Raw genomic sequence first — 19,247 nt, 5'->3', positions numbered from 1 at the left:
ACATAGGTATCCCTGCCTTACCCTCCCTTTCGGTCACTTACTAGCGGACCCCATGCTTTCTAGGCCCCGCATGTCAGTTACTCAATGGGTTTGGTCACGTCAGGGGATCCTCATCCGTAGTATACTCCCTCTGTTTTTATTTACTCTGCATAAAACAGAGGGAGTGGTAGTATAATAAATGACGCGGGCAGGGGAGGGGGAGGGACGTGGGTTTGCTCTCAACTGCGGTCCCACAAGCGAGCGAAAACGCAAGACGAAGTGCACTCCATTCGGTGAACGACGTGGAGGGTCCAGCGTGCCAGGCTGCAACGCGAATGTGACAAGAGCGATGTACAATCAAAACTGATTGGCTGGTCGTCACCGGAACCACTATTCACACCAGAACCTTCGCTGCTCCGCCTACGCCAGCCACTGCCCTAAAACCACACCTAATCTCCAGCAAATTCCACCACCTTTCGATCCCCTAGCCCGCATCAAGCATCCCCTAGTTCGCTAGAAAGCCATGGTGCGCCGCAAGATCACTTACTACAAGATGCTGACGCCGGAGCACCGCGCAGAAATCACGGCGGCGGTCGGTGCCAGAGACCTCCGTTCCCAAGCTCACTTTGCGGCAGGCCAATCCCCGAGTTCTCTGGAGCCAAGCTACGGGGAGGAGGAAGCCGATCCAATGTTCATGGCGGAGGTCGTGGCGCAGAAGGCCCCCGATTGGTATGAGACGATGGACGTCGACTTCGTGTCGGCGTCCAAGTCCCCCATGGTGCAGGCGGACCAGCGGTTCAACATGGCAATACTAAAGGAGGACCGGGAGGCAGAGGCTTAACTCGACGCAGAGCGCGCGCATGCCGCTGCCATCGAGGCTCTCCTGCAGGCAGAACCGGATGTCGTGGATGTGAACCGGGCGGCGGAGGCTCAACTTGAGGCGGAGCGCACAGATGTCGCTGCCATCGAGGCCCACTTGCAGGCGGAACTGGACGTCCTGGACTTGAACTGGGCGGTGGAGGCTCAACTCGACGCGGAGCACGCGGATGCCGCTCTCATCGACGCCCTCCTGTAGCCGCAACTGGACGTCCTGGACTTGAACCGGGCAGTGGAGGCTCGACTCGATGCAAAGCGCGCGGATGCCGCTGCCATCGAGGCCCTCCTGCAAGCGGAACCGGACGTCCTCGACTTGAACCGGGCTGTGCTCTCGTCCATGCAGAGCGCCCGCACGCTCCGCGTGAACGAGTAGCTGGAGGACGAGGGCAACCACGGTGCGGAGACACACATCGGCAGCTATGGCTGGTTCACGCTGGCAGCCAAAGACGACGAGGCCATCTCGTTCCGCGAGCAGTGATAGTTTTTCTTTATGTTGTTGTTTTTATGGATCTTTTGTCGTGTAAAAACATATATTGTTATGCAAGTCGCCTGACTTGGGTAAGTCTACCATTTCAGGCGGTTGGATGAATATCCTACGTCTCCTAACCCTTCTTCCTCACTTCTTCTTCTTCCCCAACAGACCGCCGCACAGGCCGTACGGATACTCCCCAACATGCGGTTGGATAAACATACTCTATGAATGAAAACTATGTGTCAGCGGTAGGATGGCTGAGTTTGGTTTGTTCACATGTGACAGCACGTGTCAGTGAGGGTGCGTTCCCTTGGTTTGGTTTGCGGCGTGCAGGAGCGACTATGTGAGGGTGCGGTGCGACCGTGGCGTGCAGGAGCGACCGTGTGAGGGTGCGGTGAGACCGCGACAGCCATGCGCAAGTGTACCTCCTTCTCATTTTGGAAACTTTAGGCAAGCTTGGCAGAAATGTGTGACGAAGTATGGCAATGCAAGTCCTAGACCCAAACAGGATAAGTACATACGTACTAGGAGTACTAGTGTTAAAAAAGAAAGGCGGGATTTTCCTTTGCGGGATTTAATCGATACAAATCCTCATTTCATGTGTCAATTAATGCGTATTTTTTCTCCAAAGACCAAAGAGCTAACCATCTCACTCCTAATCGCTTGATTAATGCAGCGCCATGCAAACCAACCTTCTCACTTCCGCATGCATGCAGGGGATATTAATGTCCTTGGTTGCTAGTACGAGGCAAACCCCATTGATTTTGCCTCGATTAGTGTTAGTGGCCTTTTGCAAATTGTAATTTTTATATACTAGCCTTGTGTACAAAAAGATGAAGGTAGTAACTATATTTGACTTCCTTCCCCAGTGCGGTGACGTCGACGATATCTCGAACGTTGTGGTTTGGCGAAGTGCGTTCGACGGAGAACACCATTGAGGCCTTGTTCGTTTAGTCCTCCTCCTAAGGGGATTGGAGTGGATTGGAGAGGACTTTGGCTTGTAGGGGATCTAATCCCCCTCAAACCCTGCCATTCCCCTTCAAAAACCACCTCAACCGAACAAGGCCTGAGGGAGACCACAGTAAGTCGTTCACAAGTGCCGCCTGCAAGCTGAGCCAACCGCCTTATTTGCATCCAGGAAGTCCATTGAACCAAAGGACGCGTAAATGTACTAGTACTACTAGTACACAATAGCGTCGTCCGTCCAGCTTAGTGCGGTGATATGGTTTCTCGAAGAAGACGATGGAGAAGCGGAGTCAGCGAAGAGTGAAATGATGGTTGCTTTGTCCGTGCTTTTGTGATTTGATGCCTCACTGCTTTGTGATTTGTGATAGAAGGGACAGGGGAGTAGACTATGTGCTCTATACTGTATTACATGCGTCCAAGCATGGGAGAAAGAGGAGACACGTTGCATTTTTCTATTCCTTCAATCAATCAATCAGGAAACTTTGGTTCCATCTTTTTGGCTTTGGCAACACCGTCCACAATGGTTCCCATGATGCCAAAAGCTATTTTCACATTTGGCTACACATTGTGGATGCCCTCAACCGTACCACTTGGTTTTGCTCCTGTGTGCTATCTATACAAATCTCAATTATATTGATCAAAAAATTATAGAATCAAGATTAGTAAAAAGGAGGTGATTTTGCCGCGCGGATGGCGGGGGAGGTTTCTTATTTTTAGAGGACGTTGTCCTGGCGGTTTGCTAACATGCGGTCCCACGTGTCAGTGCTTTACCAAGCCGATCCGCATCCCACATGAGGCAGAACAATGGCAGAAGTAACACATGGTTAAGTTGAAGAAGATGAGGGAGAAGCGAATTCAGCAACAAGTGAAATGATGGTTGCTTCGTCCCTCCAACTTAATTTTTTAGCATTATTACTTCGTCCCTCCAACTTAACTGCGGGAAAGGTGCAGCCTTGTGATTTGACGCCTCATTGCTCATTACTACGCTGGCGCCATGACTGGGGTGCTTCACCCCGGCTGCTCTGCACTGTATTCTGGTATGGCACGTGGACCCGGTAGCTTGATGTCGCATATGTCGGCGAAAGGGACTAGAAGATTTATGAAAGCAAGCACTCCACTCTTACAACGGAGGAGTACATGACACGATGACCCACTGAACTTTCACTTGTACTGTATAGTACTATAGTTTTGCTGTTTCGCACAATCCATCGATACAAACCCGATTAAACAGGAAAGGGCAGGATTTTTCCCGCACGGTAGATGATACTGGCCATACATTTCAAAGGAAATTTTAATGTATGCAAACTGAATAATTAAGTAACAATATGATATCTAGTAAAACTAAAACACATATGATTTATTGTGTTAGAGTGTAGTAGTAGTGCTGTATTGCATAGTTGTTAGATGTAACATGCGAGAACGTGTAGAGATGTAGTTTTGGAGGGCCTATAGAGAGAAAAGCGTAATACGGTCACTGAACTTCAGAATAAGATGATTACGGTCACTATATATGTTTTGCGGTGATTATACGGTCACTTGCTCACGGTTCAGCATCGGATTACACTCTGTTGACCGACCAAATAGTATGCGTGGCGCCATGTTCACTAGTTAAATTGACCATATTCCTTGTGGGTCCCACCTGTCAGTTCGCATAGGGAAAAGGTCAGATAAACACAAATTTACGCAGGCGCGACAAGACTCCAACCCGTGTGCGGGAATCACCTGGTTGTGTATGCGTCTGTCAGGGCCTAATGTGTGCGCATGCACATGTAGGTTGAGCACTTGAGAGTGAGAGTGTGTGTTGGTCGTGTGGTGTACTGGTGTGTGCATGCATGCGTGTGTCTGTGCGTGTGAGTCTTGCGTGCATGCGTGGCTGCGTGTGTACGTGTGAGTGTTGTGTGCGTGCGTGGGTGCATGTGTTTGTGTGAGTGTCGCGTGCATGCAGTTCATGTGCATGCGTACGTGCGTATATAATCACCACACCAGCTCATGTGTGTTAAAACAGACGGCTCAGCATACCAATACAAGGCCACCTTGTCCGTTGTGCCCGCGGTCATAACTTCGAACCACCATCCAATACTTTTTTGTCGTTTGTTTTCATTCTTACTAGCAAGATGCCCGTGCGTTGCACGTAACATCAAGATGCATTTGTATGACTAGTTTATCTTGTGAGAGAAAACTATGAACGAGGGAAGGCCTTATTTGCAATGTGGAGAGGTGTGTGGGTACCTTTTTGCAAAATTGCCATAGTTTCTTTCCTATCCGTCAGATATAAATCAGACGGCCCATATTGCAGGATGGCAGGCACACCATCATCACCAACTCTGTTTTTTATGAGTGTATTTTATAAGAGTGTAGATGTAGAGTAGATACAAGCCAACAGGTGGGCACGATGGTAGTGAGATAATGTGATGCAACACTAGAGGTGCCACATGGAGAATTTAACTGGTCAACTAGTCATGCCTTGAGAAAATACAGAGTTGTACGGTGAGCCCGTGACTGTATAATAACCACTAAACGTAAATGGTGACCGTAATGAGTGGATTCTGAAGTCCAATGTACGTATCGTGCTTTCGCTTCAAATACAATGATCGTCATTGTATATATTGCGAGAGAAAGATGAAACATGCGTGAATGTGCTGGGGGCTTACTTTTAGAAGACCTGGAGATAGTTTGTGTGCATACGTGAAAGGGGCGTAGTGGGGGGATGCGATGGAGAGAGAGATGCTCTTCGTTTCTCTTTAGTATGACTAACTTTGTATATAGTATAAAAATATACAAAATCACAGTGCGGAATAAATATCATTGTGGGCACCATGCAATGCAAATTAGCGTTCGTACTCCTCCATATAACTTTGTAATGTTGTATATATGTAGAAATTCTAAAATAATTTTTTGGCCACACTTTATTCAAAAGGAATGTTGTAGGTGAAATAAACATGAAGAGAGGGCTTTTTAGATCAATGGGGTACGTGGTGTAACATGAGTGAATGTGTAGTTAATGCATTTGCCGGGCCTAGAGAGGTATGTGTGTGTATTACGTATTCAAGAGAGGCATGGATAGAGGGACTGGCGGGGGGCGTGGGAGAGATATCATGAGAAATGAGAGTGGTCTAGAGAGAGAGACGAATATGACGTCACGATGAGAGATTCCCTTGAGTGTGTATATGCAAGGGGGAGGGGATAGAGGCACCAGGAGAATTTTTTTGTGTGTGGTGTTTGTGTTGGTATGTGTGGGTGTGAGAAGATAACGAGGCGTGGGAGCAGAGGGTGTGTCACCACGTGAGGTCCGGTGGGTCGAGGTGAGGCCCTTCATTTGGTTCCATCCTGCGCCACATTGGTCGGCCCCTGACGCATTTAGGAAGACCCATGGATGACTAGTCGTACAAGACAAAGATAGCAGAATTGTGAAGGACTCTGTGTCCACTGACAAAGCCAGCTAGGATTTGTAACCCTAGGTTCTCGGACTAAGGTAACCCCTTTATCTCTGATATTACTATTCATCCAACCTAACTTTAAGGTAAACCTGGGCAAACGTCGGGCCGGGCCGGGTTTCGGGCCGGGCTTATAAAAGCTCGACCTTCATTTCTCAAGCCCGAGCCCGGCCCGAAGCCCGAAATACTCCATATTTTCAAGCCCGAGCCCGGCCCGAAATCAAGCCCGAAGCCCGAAAGCCTGGCCTGAATGCTGTTTTTTAGTACGCGCACGTGCAAGCCCGGCCCGAAGCCCGAAAGCCCGGCCCGAAATACGGAAAAATTGAAGCCCGAGCCCGGCCCGAACTATCTTTCGGGCTGCAAAACGAAGCCCAAGCCCGGCCTGAATGTCAAGCCCGGCCCGGCCCGGCCCGTGTTTTTCGGGCCGGGCTCGGGCCGGGACGTCGGGCCGGGCTGCCCATGCCCGGGTTTACTTTAAGGGGCATCCTACAGAATGCTCTGCTAGAATCATACTCGTCGATTAGGAAGAGAGGTGTGAGACAATGCGTGAGAGACAGGCCTAAAGATAATGTGCGTACAGGAGACACGTAGGCAGGTCTATGTATATAGAAAGGGTCGATGGGGATTGTGTGTGTGTGTGTATGCTTGCGAGAGGAAGAGTGCTTGTGATAAAGGTTAGTGAAAACAGTTGTAAATGGTTAAGAGAGGGAGGGAGGGTTATATCTAGAGCATGTGTGCGAGAAAGACACCTCGGGAGAGAGTGTGTGAGCATGTGTGAGAGACCACCGATGGAGAGTGAAACTACACGTAAAAGACTGCTGTACACATTGATTAAAGATATAAATTGTATCCAAATATTAGGGTGGGATCATGATATTTGCAATTCGCGTAAGGAACAATGAATGATCCATCAGGCATCTAGATTCTATCGAATTTGAGCATGTTTATGTTATTATTCGACACAATTGATCCACATAGTTAGTATTTTGAACTCCAGACAATGCATCGCTTTAGAAATCGAATGTAAACGTGAGTATAGTTCATGTTGTGTGTGTAAAGCACATTATACATATGAATGTTACACAATGAACATTATAAATAGCTACCTATGAACTATCATACATTTGAATTCAACTTAAGGTGGTTTAAAAAAAATTGAATTCAACATGAAGTCCATTCAGTTATTTGATTTTGATATCATGGCATTTGTAAATCATACCTAAATTATGGGGGCACCAATCTTTGCTCTGATTTTGTACATAATAGCATATGTAGTCGTGTACAAAATAGATTCAAATTTAGCTCCTCCATTCCAAAATAATCGTAGTTATAGGATTTTCATGTGTCAAAATTTCAAAAAGAAGCGGATATTTTAATGAGGTTTTCAAACATACAAGGTCAAATATAACGTTGTCTATTTAGGTCAATCCTCATAGTTCAAGAATACTCTAAACGTGAATGGTTGTGTTTCAAAAATTCGAACGAAGCGCCAAAAGAGCCTCTACTCGCGGGAAACCGCGTGAGACCAATGTTTGGTAGTACAAGGAAATTACTTTTCTAATAACTCCGACCCGTGAAACGTACCGGGCCGACGTCCAAAGGTCTAAACCGAGGTAGGTTTGTAGCTTCATCTAGACGCCATGCAACCGCCTCCGAAAAACATTCATACATAATGGCAGCCTAAGCACACATATGCGCGGCCGAAATCGCTCCCGCCCACTATTTGGGACACCTGGGATTACCATCCTAGCCCCGACCCGCAGTAGGTCCGAAATTTAAGAGGGGGCAAAGTTTGTACTTTCCCCAAATTTCAAACAAGCGCATCCCATCTTCTGTTCAAAAAAGCCAAAAACAAGAGCGTCCTAGGCCAAAACATGGTTCTCCCCTCCCCCCTGCCCACCCGTCCGATTCCCCATTCATACTCCGTCGGCGCAAAAACTACCTCTCCACCAGCCGCGAAACCCCGGCGTCCTCCGTTCGCCACCCCATCCCACGCATCAACCTCCACCCTCCTCCATCACGCCGGAGCCGATACCCCAACGTCATCGTCCACCGCAACCTCAACCGCAACGCCCTCCACGGCTAGTAGTTGAAGCCGAGGCCGAGCCGTCCGTACCCGAGCCAGTTCAACCACACCGTCCTGTGCCTCACCGCTGCCGCTCCAACTTCGCCACCGTCCACCGCACTGGAGTTGTTCCTGCTATGTCGTCCTTCGCCGCCTCGGATCTGCTTCTCCTGCACCGATATACGGCCACGGCAACACAGTCAACAATTTGGCCATGGGTTTTTCCAAGGATCCACGGCTCTCCAAAACATCGGTTCCCCCGGGAAAAACAAGAAGATTGCCGCGACATATCGAGACCACACTGGCAACCGATAAGGGTACTCCTCTTCCCTTATTCGTGTAAATCTTACGTGTCTGCTTGCACGGTATTCATCCCACAGAAGACACTAGTTGACCGCTTCTTCTTCATACTAGATGTTCCTAGTAACTCGCGATGCACAAGGTTTCTCCTCATATACTATTTCACCTTACCTAGAGGTCTATCGCCCCCTGAATTTCAATTTTTGGTCAGTTGATTCCCAATTAACGGAAGCATTCCCTGGCGTAACAGGCGCTAGTACGCCTATTACGCTGGGGAAGTAGTGCCTTGGTGTTTATCTTAGGGGCGTGTGGGTCCTAGAGCTACTGGCACCCGATCTGGAGGTCGACCGGGATTAAAGGGATGGCCTGGGGGTGCTGCCAAGCACGGCGGTGGTGTGAGGTCGAGGGGAGGGCAGGGCGGCGGAGGCAGGGGTCTGGGCCGGTGGTCGCTGGCGGTTCGAGAAAGATCGTCAACAGTGACTGGTGGGAGGTAGACGAAGGCCATCTGCCTGTTCCTTATAGATCGGACAATTCATTAAAAAATCGACTGACCAATTTATTTTCAGTTGACTATTATCTTAGATATGACCACATGTGGTGGTGTGCTGGAGGAGTACCTTCATTACCTGTGCTCATATATTACAAAATCATACGGAGTAGAATCTAATTTTGTTTGCCATGCAATGTTGTAGAGCTATCATATGTCTCCTGTCATTTATTTTTCGGCCACCTGCTATCTGCTACTTTTACAGTGCACTAGTTTTGCACACACTTCACCCATACTCTCACTATTGTGTTTTTATGCAAGGGTATTTCAGAGTCTGCCTCGAGAGAAGCAGAAAAGAAAAGAGAGAAGTCACTCCAGCTTGGTATGCAGGTAGGCACGGCACGTTACAGCGCTATAAAGGGTGCAGTGTTAGCAGATGGAGACGGTAAACGTAGCTCTGGAGTTGATGACCTTGCTCGCAATGAACCACCATCCCAGGTGCTTGCTTTAACTTCGTGGTGTCATATGTGGTTTCATGTTCCATATGGTGTCTAGCTTGTATTCGGAAGGCCAAAGTCGATCTTTATTAAGATAAGGAAATATATTTTTTATATGAACCACCATCCTGTGAGCACCAGAAGACAAATAGCTAGTCAAGGCACTGGCCGAGCCAGTGACAAGCCCGGCAAAGACAGGCATCACCTGGAAGCCAACTAAAAAGCCGCGATGGTGGCGAAGCAGCCCACCTCCCACCAGGCTCTCGGGTCCTAGATGATCATGCTCACCACTCTAGCCGGATGTCTAGCTTGCATTGCTTCCAATTTGGTTAAATTGCATCTGCTTAGCTTACACATTATACCTTTGAATATGACATGCCTTTCTGTTTTTGGTACATACTAGTACATCTGTGTATTAACCATGTTCTTACATCAAACTATGATGAGGCAGGTAGGCAAGTGGACTACTCCTCTTTTAAAGAATGCAGCGTCAGCCTCCCGACATGATTCTCAAGAAACAGAAAGACTAGATGAAGATAGTGAATGTAGCTCTGTAGTTGATTACCGCATTTCCCCTACACTAGCATCGCAGGTGCTTGCTCTAACTTGGTAGCCTGATATGTGGTTGCATGTTGCATATGGTGTCTAGATTGTAATTCTTCCAATCTGGTTAAACTGCACGTGCTAGTCTGCTTAGCTTATACATTATACCTGTTAATGTGACATGCCTTCCTGTATTTAGTACATAGTACATCTGTCTATTAAGCACGTCCTTACATAAAACTATTGTTTTTTTGTATCCCGCATCAATCAATATGACGAGACACCTTTAGTATATGCAGTGCGATATTAGTTCCATCTTTCATATGATTTATAGCATGCGCCGCTTCTAATTTGTTGAAATTCCATTTATGATGGGATGCTTTTAACTTGGCAGAGTCATATTGGTTGCATCTTTCATGTGGTGTCTAGCTTGCATTGCTTCTTATTTGTTGGAATGGTTTATGCTTAGTTTACACAAACAGTTGTGAACATGCCATGCCGTCCTATTTTTCGTACATATTCCATCCTGGAATCATGTGTTTGCCTTACATCAAAGTAGTGATTGTCAGTATCATGCATGAATGAGTTCTGAAGAGAGAATTTTATTGCTTTTTCTTGTCAGTTTTACTTGACAATTCAGAATCAATAAAGCGGAAGGAAGTTAGCAAGGCAGTGGATAAAGATGCTCCTTCCAAGCGGAGGGCCTCTACAGTTTCTACTCCTCCACACCCCCAAGATGATTTCCAAGACAACACATGCATAGACACTCAACAAAGCTGTGTTTATGATGAGCACATCTCCCCTAGTGCACCATCACGTGTGCTCCCTCTAACTTGGCACTTTTATATGTGGTTGCATGTTATGTGTGATGTCTAGTTTGTATTTCTTCTAATTTTGATGAATTCCATCTGCTTACTTTACACATTATACTTGAATAAGACACGTGTTCCTGTTTCTAGAACATACAATATCTGTCTATCACACCATGTTCTTACATCAAATTACTACTGTTGTGTAACCTGCAACAATTACTTATCATAAGACACGTTTGACTTTGGAGTGTGATATAGGTTACATCTCGCATTCTTTTCTAGCTTGTACTACTAATTTGTTGAAATGGCATTTATGACGAGATAGTTTTAACTTGGTAGAGTGATATTCGTTGCATCTTTCATATGGTGTCTAGCTTTCATTACTTATAATTTGTTGAAAAGCCTTCTCCTTAGTTTACACATCATAAGCTGTGAATATGCAATGCTGTGAATATGCAATGGCACTAATGACGAGAGACCTCTAACTTGGTAGTGTGATGTTGTTTGCATCTTGCATATGATTTATTTCTTGTACTGCTTCACATTTGTTTAAACACCATTTATGATGAGACATTGTTAACTCGGCAGAGCGATATTTGTAGCATCTTTCATATGGTGTCTACCTTCCATTGCATTGCTTCTAATTTGGTGAAATGTCTTCTTCTTCGTTTACACATCATAGTTCTGATTATCTCTTCCGTCCTGTTTTTTGTACATATTACATCCTCCTATCATGTGGTTGTCTAAAATAAAGTTCAGTTCGTCTGCATCACGCATCAATTTTTGAAGAACTAAATTGTTATTCATTTTTCTTGTCAGGTTGACTTAACATGGCATAGAGAAAGAGGAAGAAACATAGAATGGTAGGGAATGAGAAGCGGATGAATCTTGCAGATTCTGCTGGTACTGATGGTGCAATAGAAGGTCAAAGTCCAGCGGAAAATTCTACAAACAGGGCATCCCATGCTACACGAGCTGCAAAAAAGCCAAACAGAAACAAATAGCTACCACCAAACAAGCAGAGACAGCCCTAGTTCTTGCAACACCTACCACAGTACAACTAGCTGCACGAGTTAATTGTGCGTCAACTGAGCTAGAAGCACGCTCCCAAGCTCCCTTGCCACCTGGCACTACTTCCCAAGCACTCTTGACACAAGACGAGTTGGCAAGATTAGATGAACCTTGTGAGCTTCAACAGCAAGAAGGTAGTTGCTGGAGTCAAGTTACAGTTGCATGCTTCTTTATATGTAGTCTCACAGTTTGATGTACACTAACACTTCCTATGTTTGTTGTTGGACTAGCACCTAGGCGCAAGAGGAAACAAACATCAGGGATAATGCTCGATAGGTTAACTAAATCTAGAGGAGAAAGAATGGAGATCCATTTTGAGGCAGGTTTAAAAAGGCCACGTGATGATACAGAGTCATCCAAGTTGGTATCAGAGGCAGCAGTTGCCGTTAGGTGTCATGTACGTATCCTCCCAACATGGATTCAGCACAGGAATGACAAAGACGAAACCCAGTTCAACACCTTCCTTGACCATTTATCTGTGAGTATGGTTATGTATGGAAACTAGTAATATCGTCTTGCTCTGTCCCATACTTTCTAGGTTGCTGATAATGAGACTCCCATAATTTTCAACAGATGAGGTTCAAGTTGGATAGCCAAGATGATGCAACCAGACAAGCTTGCACCCATGTTTTCAAGTCTACTCTGCGACAGTATCAGTATAACTTGAGGCTCACTTTGAAGGCAAGGCTAACAATGAACTTTCCCAAACATCTTCAGTGGAAAATATATCGGATGAAGACTGAAGGGGCCTCGTTAAACACTGGTCTGATCCGAAGTATCAGGTACATTATATATATGTGATCAGATCACATGTTGAAGTCATATTTACGCATGTGCCGCACAAATCTATCTTCTTGTAGGTGAACTGTTCAAAGAACAAGGCCAACCATACGAAAGTGAAATTCCAACAGACGACACGATCTCGTAGCTATATTGCACACTGCGAGGCTCTTGTAATTAGCTGTTGTTTCACTCTTTTCGCTGTACCATATTATCAGAACTATATTGACTTGTTCCAAATGCAGAGGAAAGCCCGCAAGGACCCAAAAAGTACCTAAACCAAATGTTGTGGAAATCTTCAAGGACTATCACACCAGCAAGAAGAAGGGCATGACTACACCAGTCAAAGCCGTTGTTGTAAGTCCTTAATCCTCATGCCTTTTAACTACTACTTACTCTGACTTGTGCCTTGAACTGCATGGTTTGCAACCAATGTCTATTACTCTTTTCAATTTTATACACAATTGTCTTAGCGTATCATTGTACCTTACAAGGTTTAAAAGAGAGGAGTGATGTTCCTTTGATCTTGACCCGTAATCTAGTTCCATGCTGGACTTGCCCACACAACGTTACAATTGCTTGCTTGTCTGTTCTCAGTTGTTTTGTGATATGAATGATGTCATACTATGCTTACCGTATTATAAACTTCGTCTCTTTATCCTTAGCCCTAAATACAATGTGAAGAAATAGATAATAAATTAGCGATGGTACATGGTCATATGTTTGCAACCTGGTTTTATTATGTACTTTGCAATAAAATACAACTATTATTTTACATGGGTTCACCAGAATAAGTTCTGTATATAGACCAAAGCTATTTTGTTTGGTTTTGCTGCCTCCTTAATATCTTCTGTTCTGGTATTACTAATGTAAAAACTCAACTTTTCAGCGAGCTATGGAAAAAATGGTGGAACTGCCACCTTCAGAAGGTGGCGAGGCAACTATAACCGCAATGTCAGCTCTTGCTGGAGTGGGTCAGTACCTGTCCACTAACAGTGCCAAAAGCATGTTCCTGCGTAATACCAGGTTGGTTGTTAAGGTAACCTCGTCCAAACTGCCTCATGATCAAGATATGCAAGCTCAAAGCAATGTTGTATCTGCGCTCCAGACACAAGTCCATTCCCTAACAGAGACCCTTTGTGAAACAAGGAGAGACATTGTTTGATGTCGTCAAGATATGCATGGTTTTGAAACCAGACTATCAAACATTTGCTATGTTGTTCAAGAGCCTAGGAGAAATGAAGGTGAGGCTATGGTGCTCCATCGGACAATACAACATGAAAACGTAATAGTCAGGTCAAATGAACTGAGCTTCTGAACTTTTGGTGGTGCATTTATCTGCTACACTATTAAGTTTTATGTCAACCTTCCTTTTGTTATATAGTTGTAATTTGTTTTGGTGCGATACAAAATTTATTCTTAACGTCCAGCCACCAACTGAAGAAAATAGCAAGCCATTTTTGTATAGTGTAGGGTGTTCCCTATATTTGCACCTGGTGGCGATCTTGGATGTCGAGTGGATGTAATCTATGCAATCGCCTTAATATCCTAGCGTTAGTTTCGTCCTTATTTATTTCCTAGTCTTCTTTTTCCCTGGGTTGCTAGTGGCCGCAACAACCATGGGCCATATACGGGTCGTAGGATCCATGGGTCTCCTATGGGCCGTCGATAAATGGGCCTCCAACAAGGCCGTAGAATCGGTGGGCCTCGGGCCGTCGGATAAATGGGTCTACATGGGCCGTAAACGGGCGTAATTGGTATCAGCCCAGCACGGTAACGGGCCGTTAACATGCCGGAGGACAGCAAAGGCTTAATTCAATCGTAGGCATAACGGGTCGTTAATGGGCAGAATATAGGACGGGCTGGAAACGGTGCAACGGGTTAACAGGCCAGAAACGGGCCGACTCTTGCCATTGGCCGAATTTGGCCCATTAGGGGAACATGCCAGTAACGGGCCGAAAGTAATCGAGGGCTGAAAAGGAGCCCAAGAACGTATGGGCCGTCAATAGGCTGAAAGCTAACACGGGCTGGAAACAGCCCACGTGAATCACGGGCCGTTAACGGGTACAAAGGAAATTACTGTTCATTATGGGCTAGAGTCACCGTGGGCCTCTAAAGGGCCTAAAGATATGAAGGCCTCATATGGGCCGGAAGACATCGTTGGCTATACATGGGCCGAAAGTGAAATTGGCTAGTGTTATATTCGACGGCCCACATGACGTTGTTGGGCCGATTTCCTTTAGGGCCTAATGGGATGTGAGTTACCGGGTCGTAAAATGGGCTATTTTCGAAGAGACCGTTAACAGGCTTTTCATGGGCCAGCCCGTTAACTTTTGGCCAAGTCAAACGGGCCGGCTTTGTAAGCTAAATGGGCCAATGGTGGGCCGTGGCACGTGTCGACATATCATAGGCGCCTATCTGACCCACTGACGAGCTGACACGTGTTTCGTCCAGCGAATAAGAATTTTACACGTGGAAATTTCCCATTGGTCGGGGCTGTTAACGGGTTATCGGATCCAAAACCCGACCCGATAGCTTAACAACGTTCTGTTACGGTGGATACCACATGTCGGTCACCCTTGACGAAAGCACTTCCGTGACGTGTGATTGATCATCATGGAAGTGGACACTTCCGTGATGATAATTTTGGTAATGTCATGGAACACTTCTATGACAGCACAGGTATGACTATCTCGATTCTGTCATAAAATCGTCATGGATGTACATGCATGACAAAAAAAGCGACCTACTGTAACAAACACGTATCATCACGGAAGTGTATTTTTTTGTAGTGATAGAACCAATGGCTAAAGCATAGGGAATGACTTTCATTATGTCTCTATCGTCTGAAGTGGTCGGACATTGAGTTTGACTCAACTTCACACCTTGTAACACAGGCAAGAACCCTTTCTTTGACTGATCCATTTTGAACTTCTTCAAAACTTTATCAAGGTATGTGCTTTGTGAAAGTCCAATTAAGCGTCTTGATCTATCTCTATGCCTAATATATAAGCAGCTTCACCGAGGTTTTTCATTGAAAAATTCTTATTCAAGTATCCTTTTATGCTATCCAGAAATTCTATATTATTTCCAATCAACAATATGTTATCCACATATAATATTAGAAATGCTACAAAGCTCCCAGTCACTTTCTTGTAAATACAGGCTTCTCCGAAAGTCTGTATAAGACCATATGCTTTGATCACATTATCAAAGCGTATATTCCAACTCTGAGAGGCTTGCACCAGTCCATAAATGGATCGCTGGAGCTTGCACACTTTGTTAGCACCTTTAGGATCGACAAAACCTTCTGGTTGCATCATATACAACTCTTCTTTAAGAAATCCATTAAGGAATGCAGTTTTGACATCCATTTGCCAAATTTCATAATCATAAAATGCGGTAATTGCTAACATGATTCAGACAGACTTGAGCATCGCTATGGGTGAGCAGGTCTCATCGTAGTCAACTCCTTGAACTTGTCGAAAACCTTTCGCAACAAGTCGAGCTTTGTAGACAATAACATTACCATCAACGTTAGTCTTCTTTTTGAAGATCCATTTATTCTCTATGGCTTTCCGATCATCGGGCAAGTCAACCAAAGTCCACAGTTTGTTCTCATACATGGATCCTATCTCGGATTTCATGGCCTCAAGCCATTTCACGGAATCTGGGCTCATCATCACTTCCTCATAGTTCATAGGTTCGTCATGGTCTAGTAACATGACTTCCATAACAGGATTACCGTACCACTCTGGTGCGGAACGTACTCTGGTTGACCTACGAGGTTTGGTAGTAACTTGATCTGAAGTTTCATGATCATCATCATTAACTTCCTCACTAATTGGTGTAGGCATCACTAGAACTGATTTCTGTGATGAACTACTTTCCAATTCGAAAGAGGGTACAATTACCTCATCAAGTTCTACTTTCCTCCCACTCACTTCTTTCGAGAGAAACTCCTTCTCTAGAAAGGATCCATTCTTAGCAACAAATATCTTGCCTTCGAATCTGTGATAGAAGGTATACCCAATAGTTTCTTTTGGGTATCCTATGAAGACGCACTTCTCCGATTCAGGTTCGAGCTTATCAGGCTGAAGCTTTTTCACATAAGCATCGCAACCCCAAACTTTAAGAAACGACAATTTAGGTTTCTTGCCAAACTATAGTTCATACGGTGTCGTCTCAACGGATTTAGATGGTGCCCTATTTAACGTGAATGCAGCTGTCTCCAATGCATAACCCCAAAACGGTAGTGGTAAATCGGTAAGAGACATCATAGATCACACCATATCTAATAAAGTACGGTTACGACGTTCGGAACACCATTATGCTGTGGTGTTCCAGGTGGCGTGAGTTGCGAAACTATTCCACATTGTTTCAAATGAAGACCAAACTCGTAACTCAAATATTCGCCTTTGCGATCAGATCGTAGAAACTTTATTTTCTTGTTACGATGATTTTCCACTTCACTCAGAAATTCTTTGAACTTTTCAAATGTTTTATACTTATGTTTCATTAAGTAGATATACCCATATCTGCTCAAATCATCTGTGAAGTACAGAAAATAACGATACCCGCCGCGAGCCTCAACACTAATCGGACCACATACATCAGTATGTATTATTTCCAATAAGTCAGTGACTCGCTCCATTGTTCCAGAGAACGGAGTCTTAGTCATCTTGCCCATGAGGCATGGCTCGCAAGCATCAAGTGATTCCAAAAGCCCATCTGCATGGAGTTTCTTCATGCGCTTTACACCAATATGACCTAAATGGCAGTGCCACAAATAAGTTGCACTATCATTATTAACTTTGCATCTTTTGGCATCAATATTATGAATATGTATATCACCACAATCAAGATTGAACAAAAATAGACCACTCATCAAGGGTGCATGACCATAAAATATATTACTCATATAAATAGAACAACCATTATTCTCTGATTTAAATGAATAACCATCTTGCATCAAACAAGATCCAGGTATAATGTTCATGCTCAATGCTAGCACCAAATAACAATTATTCAGGTCTAAAACTAATCCCGATGGTAGATGTAGAGGTAGCGTGCCGACGAAGATCACATCGACCTTGGAACCATTTCCAACGCGCATCGTCACCTTGTCCTTAGCCAATCTTCGTTTAATCCGTAGCCCCTGTTTCGAGTTGCAAATATGAGCAACAGAACCAGTATCAAATACCTAGGCGCTACTATGAGCATTAGTAAGGTACATATCGATAACATGTATATCAATATACCTTTCACTTTGCCATCCTTCTTATCCATCAAATACTTGGGGCAGTTCCGCTTCCAGTGACCGGTCCCTTTGTAGTAGAAGCACTCGGTTTCAAGCTTAGGTCCAGACTTGGGCTTCTTCCCAGGAGCAGCAACTTGCTTGCTATTTGTCTTGAAGTTCCCCTTCTTTCCTTTGCCCTTTTTCTTGAAACTAGTGGTCTTGTTAACCATCAACACTTGATGCTCCTTCTTGATTTCTACCTCCGCAGCCTTGAGCATTGCGAAGAGCTCAAGAATCATCTTGTTCATCCTTTGCATATTATAGTTCATCATGAAGCCTTTATATCTTGGTGGCAGTGATTGCAGAACTCTGTCAATGACACTATCATCTGGAAGATTAACTCCCAACTGAGTCAAGTGGTTATGGTACCCAGACATTCTGAGTATGTGTTCACTGACAGAACTGTTCTCCTCTATCTTGCAGCTATAAAACTTGTTGGAGACTTCATATCTCTCAACTCGGGCATTTGCTTGAAATATTAACTTCAACTCCTGGGACATCTCATATGCTCCATGACGTTCAAAACGTCTTTGAAGTCCCAATTCTAAGCCGTAAAGCATGGCACACTGAACTATCGAGTGGTCATCAGATTTAGCTTGCTAGACGTGCATAACGTCCGGAGTTGCTCCTGCAGCAGGCCTTGCACCTAGCGGTGCATCAAGGATGTAATTCTTCTGTGCCGCAATGAGGATAATCCTCAAGTTACGGACCCGGTCCGTGTAGTTGCTACCATCATCTTTCAACTTAGCTTTCTCTAGGAACGCATTAAAATTCAAGGGAATGGTAGCATGGGCCATTGATCTACAACATATATATGCCAAAACTATCAAGACTAAGTTCATGATAAATTTAAGTTCAATTAGTCATATTACTTAAGAACTCCCACTTAGATAGACATCCCTCGAGTCATCTAAATGATCACGTGATCCATATCAACTAAACCATGTCCGATCATCACGTGAGATGGAGTAGTTTTCAGTGGTGAACATCTCTGTGTTGATCATATCTACTATATGATTCACATTCGACCTTTTGGTCTCAGTGTTCCGAGGCCATGTTTGTACATGCTAGGCTCGTCAAGTTTAACCTGAGTATTCTGCACGTGCAAAATTGTCTTGCACCCATTGTATGTGAACGTAGAGATTATTGAGGGAGTCCTGGATTAGGGGGTATCCGGATAGCCGGTCTGTATACGTTGGCCGAACTGTTGGACCGTGAAGATACAAGACTCAAGACTTCGTCCTATGTCCGGATGGGACTCTCCTTTGCGTGGAAGATAAGCTTGGCGATCCGTATATTAGATCTCCTTCTTTGTAACCGACTCTGTGTAACCCTAGCCTCCTCCGGTGTCTATATAAACCGGAGGGTTTAGTCCGTAGGACGGTAACAATCATAATCATCATAGGCTAGCTTCTAGGGTTTAGCCTCTACTAGTTACACATGAGGAGGCTAGTATACATAGGCACCAGGATTTTTCCTTCTTTGGTACCATTACCAGATTTGCCAGCCAATTCGGATGCTTTATATCTCTGATGATCCGGGCTCAAGTAGCTTGGCTAGCTCTTCTCCCATGGCTTGCCATTTAGGCTCTGAGAAGCGCCTAAGAGTCTATTTGACTGGCTTGTATCCTTTCAGTATATTGAGGTTGTGTTCGGCCAGCCTGCGT

The sequence above is a fragment of the Triticum aestivum genome, chromosome 2B (genome assembly GCF_018294505.1).
Source record: "Triticum aestivum cultivar Chinese Spring chromosome 2B, IWGSC CS RefSeq v2.1, whole genome shotgun sequence".
Classification (NCBI taxonomy): domain Eukaryota; kingdom Viridiplantae; phylum Streptophyta; class Magnoliopsida; order Poales; family Poaceae; genus Triticum; species Triticum aestivum.
The sequence above is the reverse complement of the archived record's forward strand: the minus strand, read 5'-3'. Positions refer to the sequence as shown.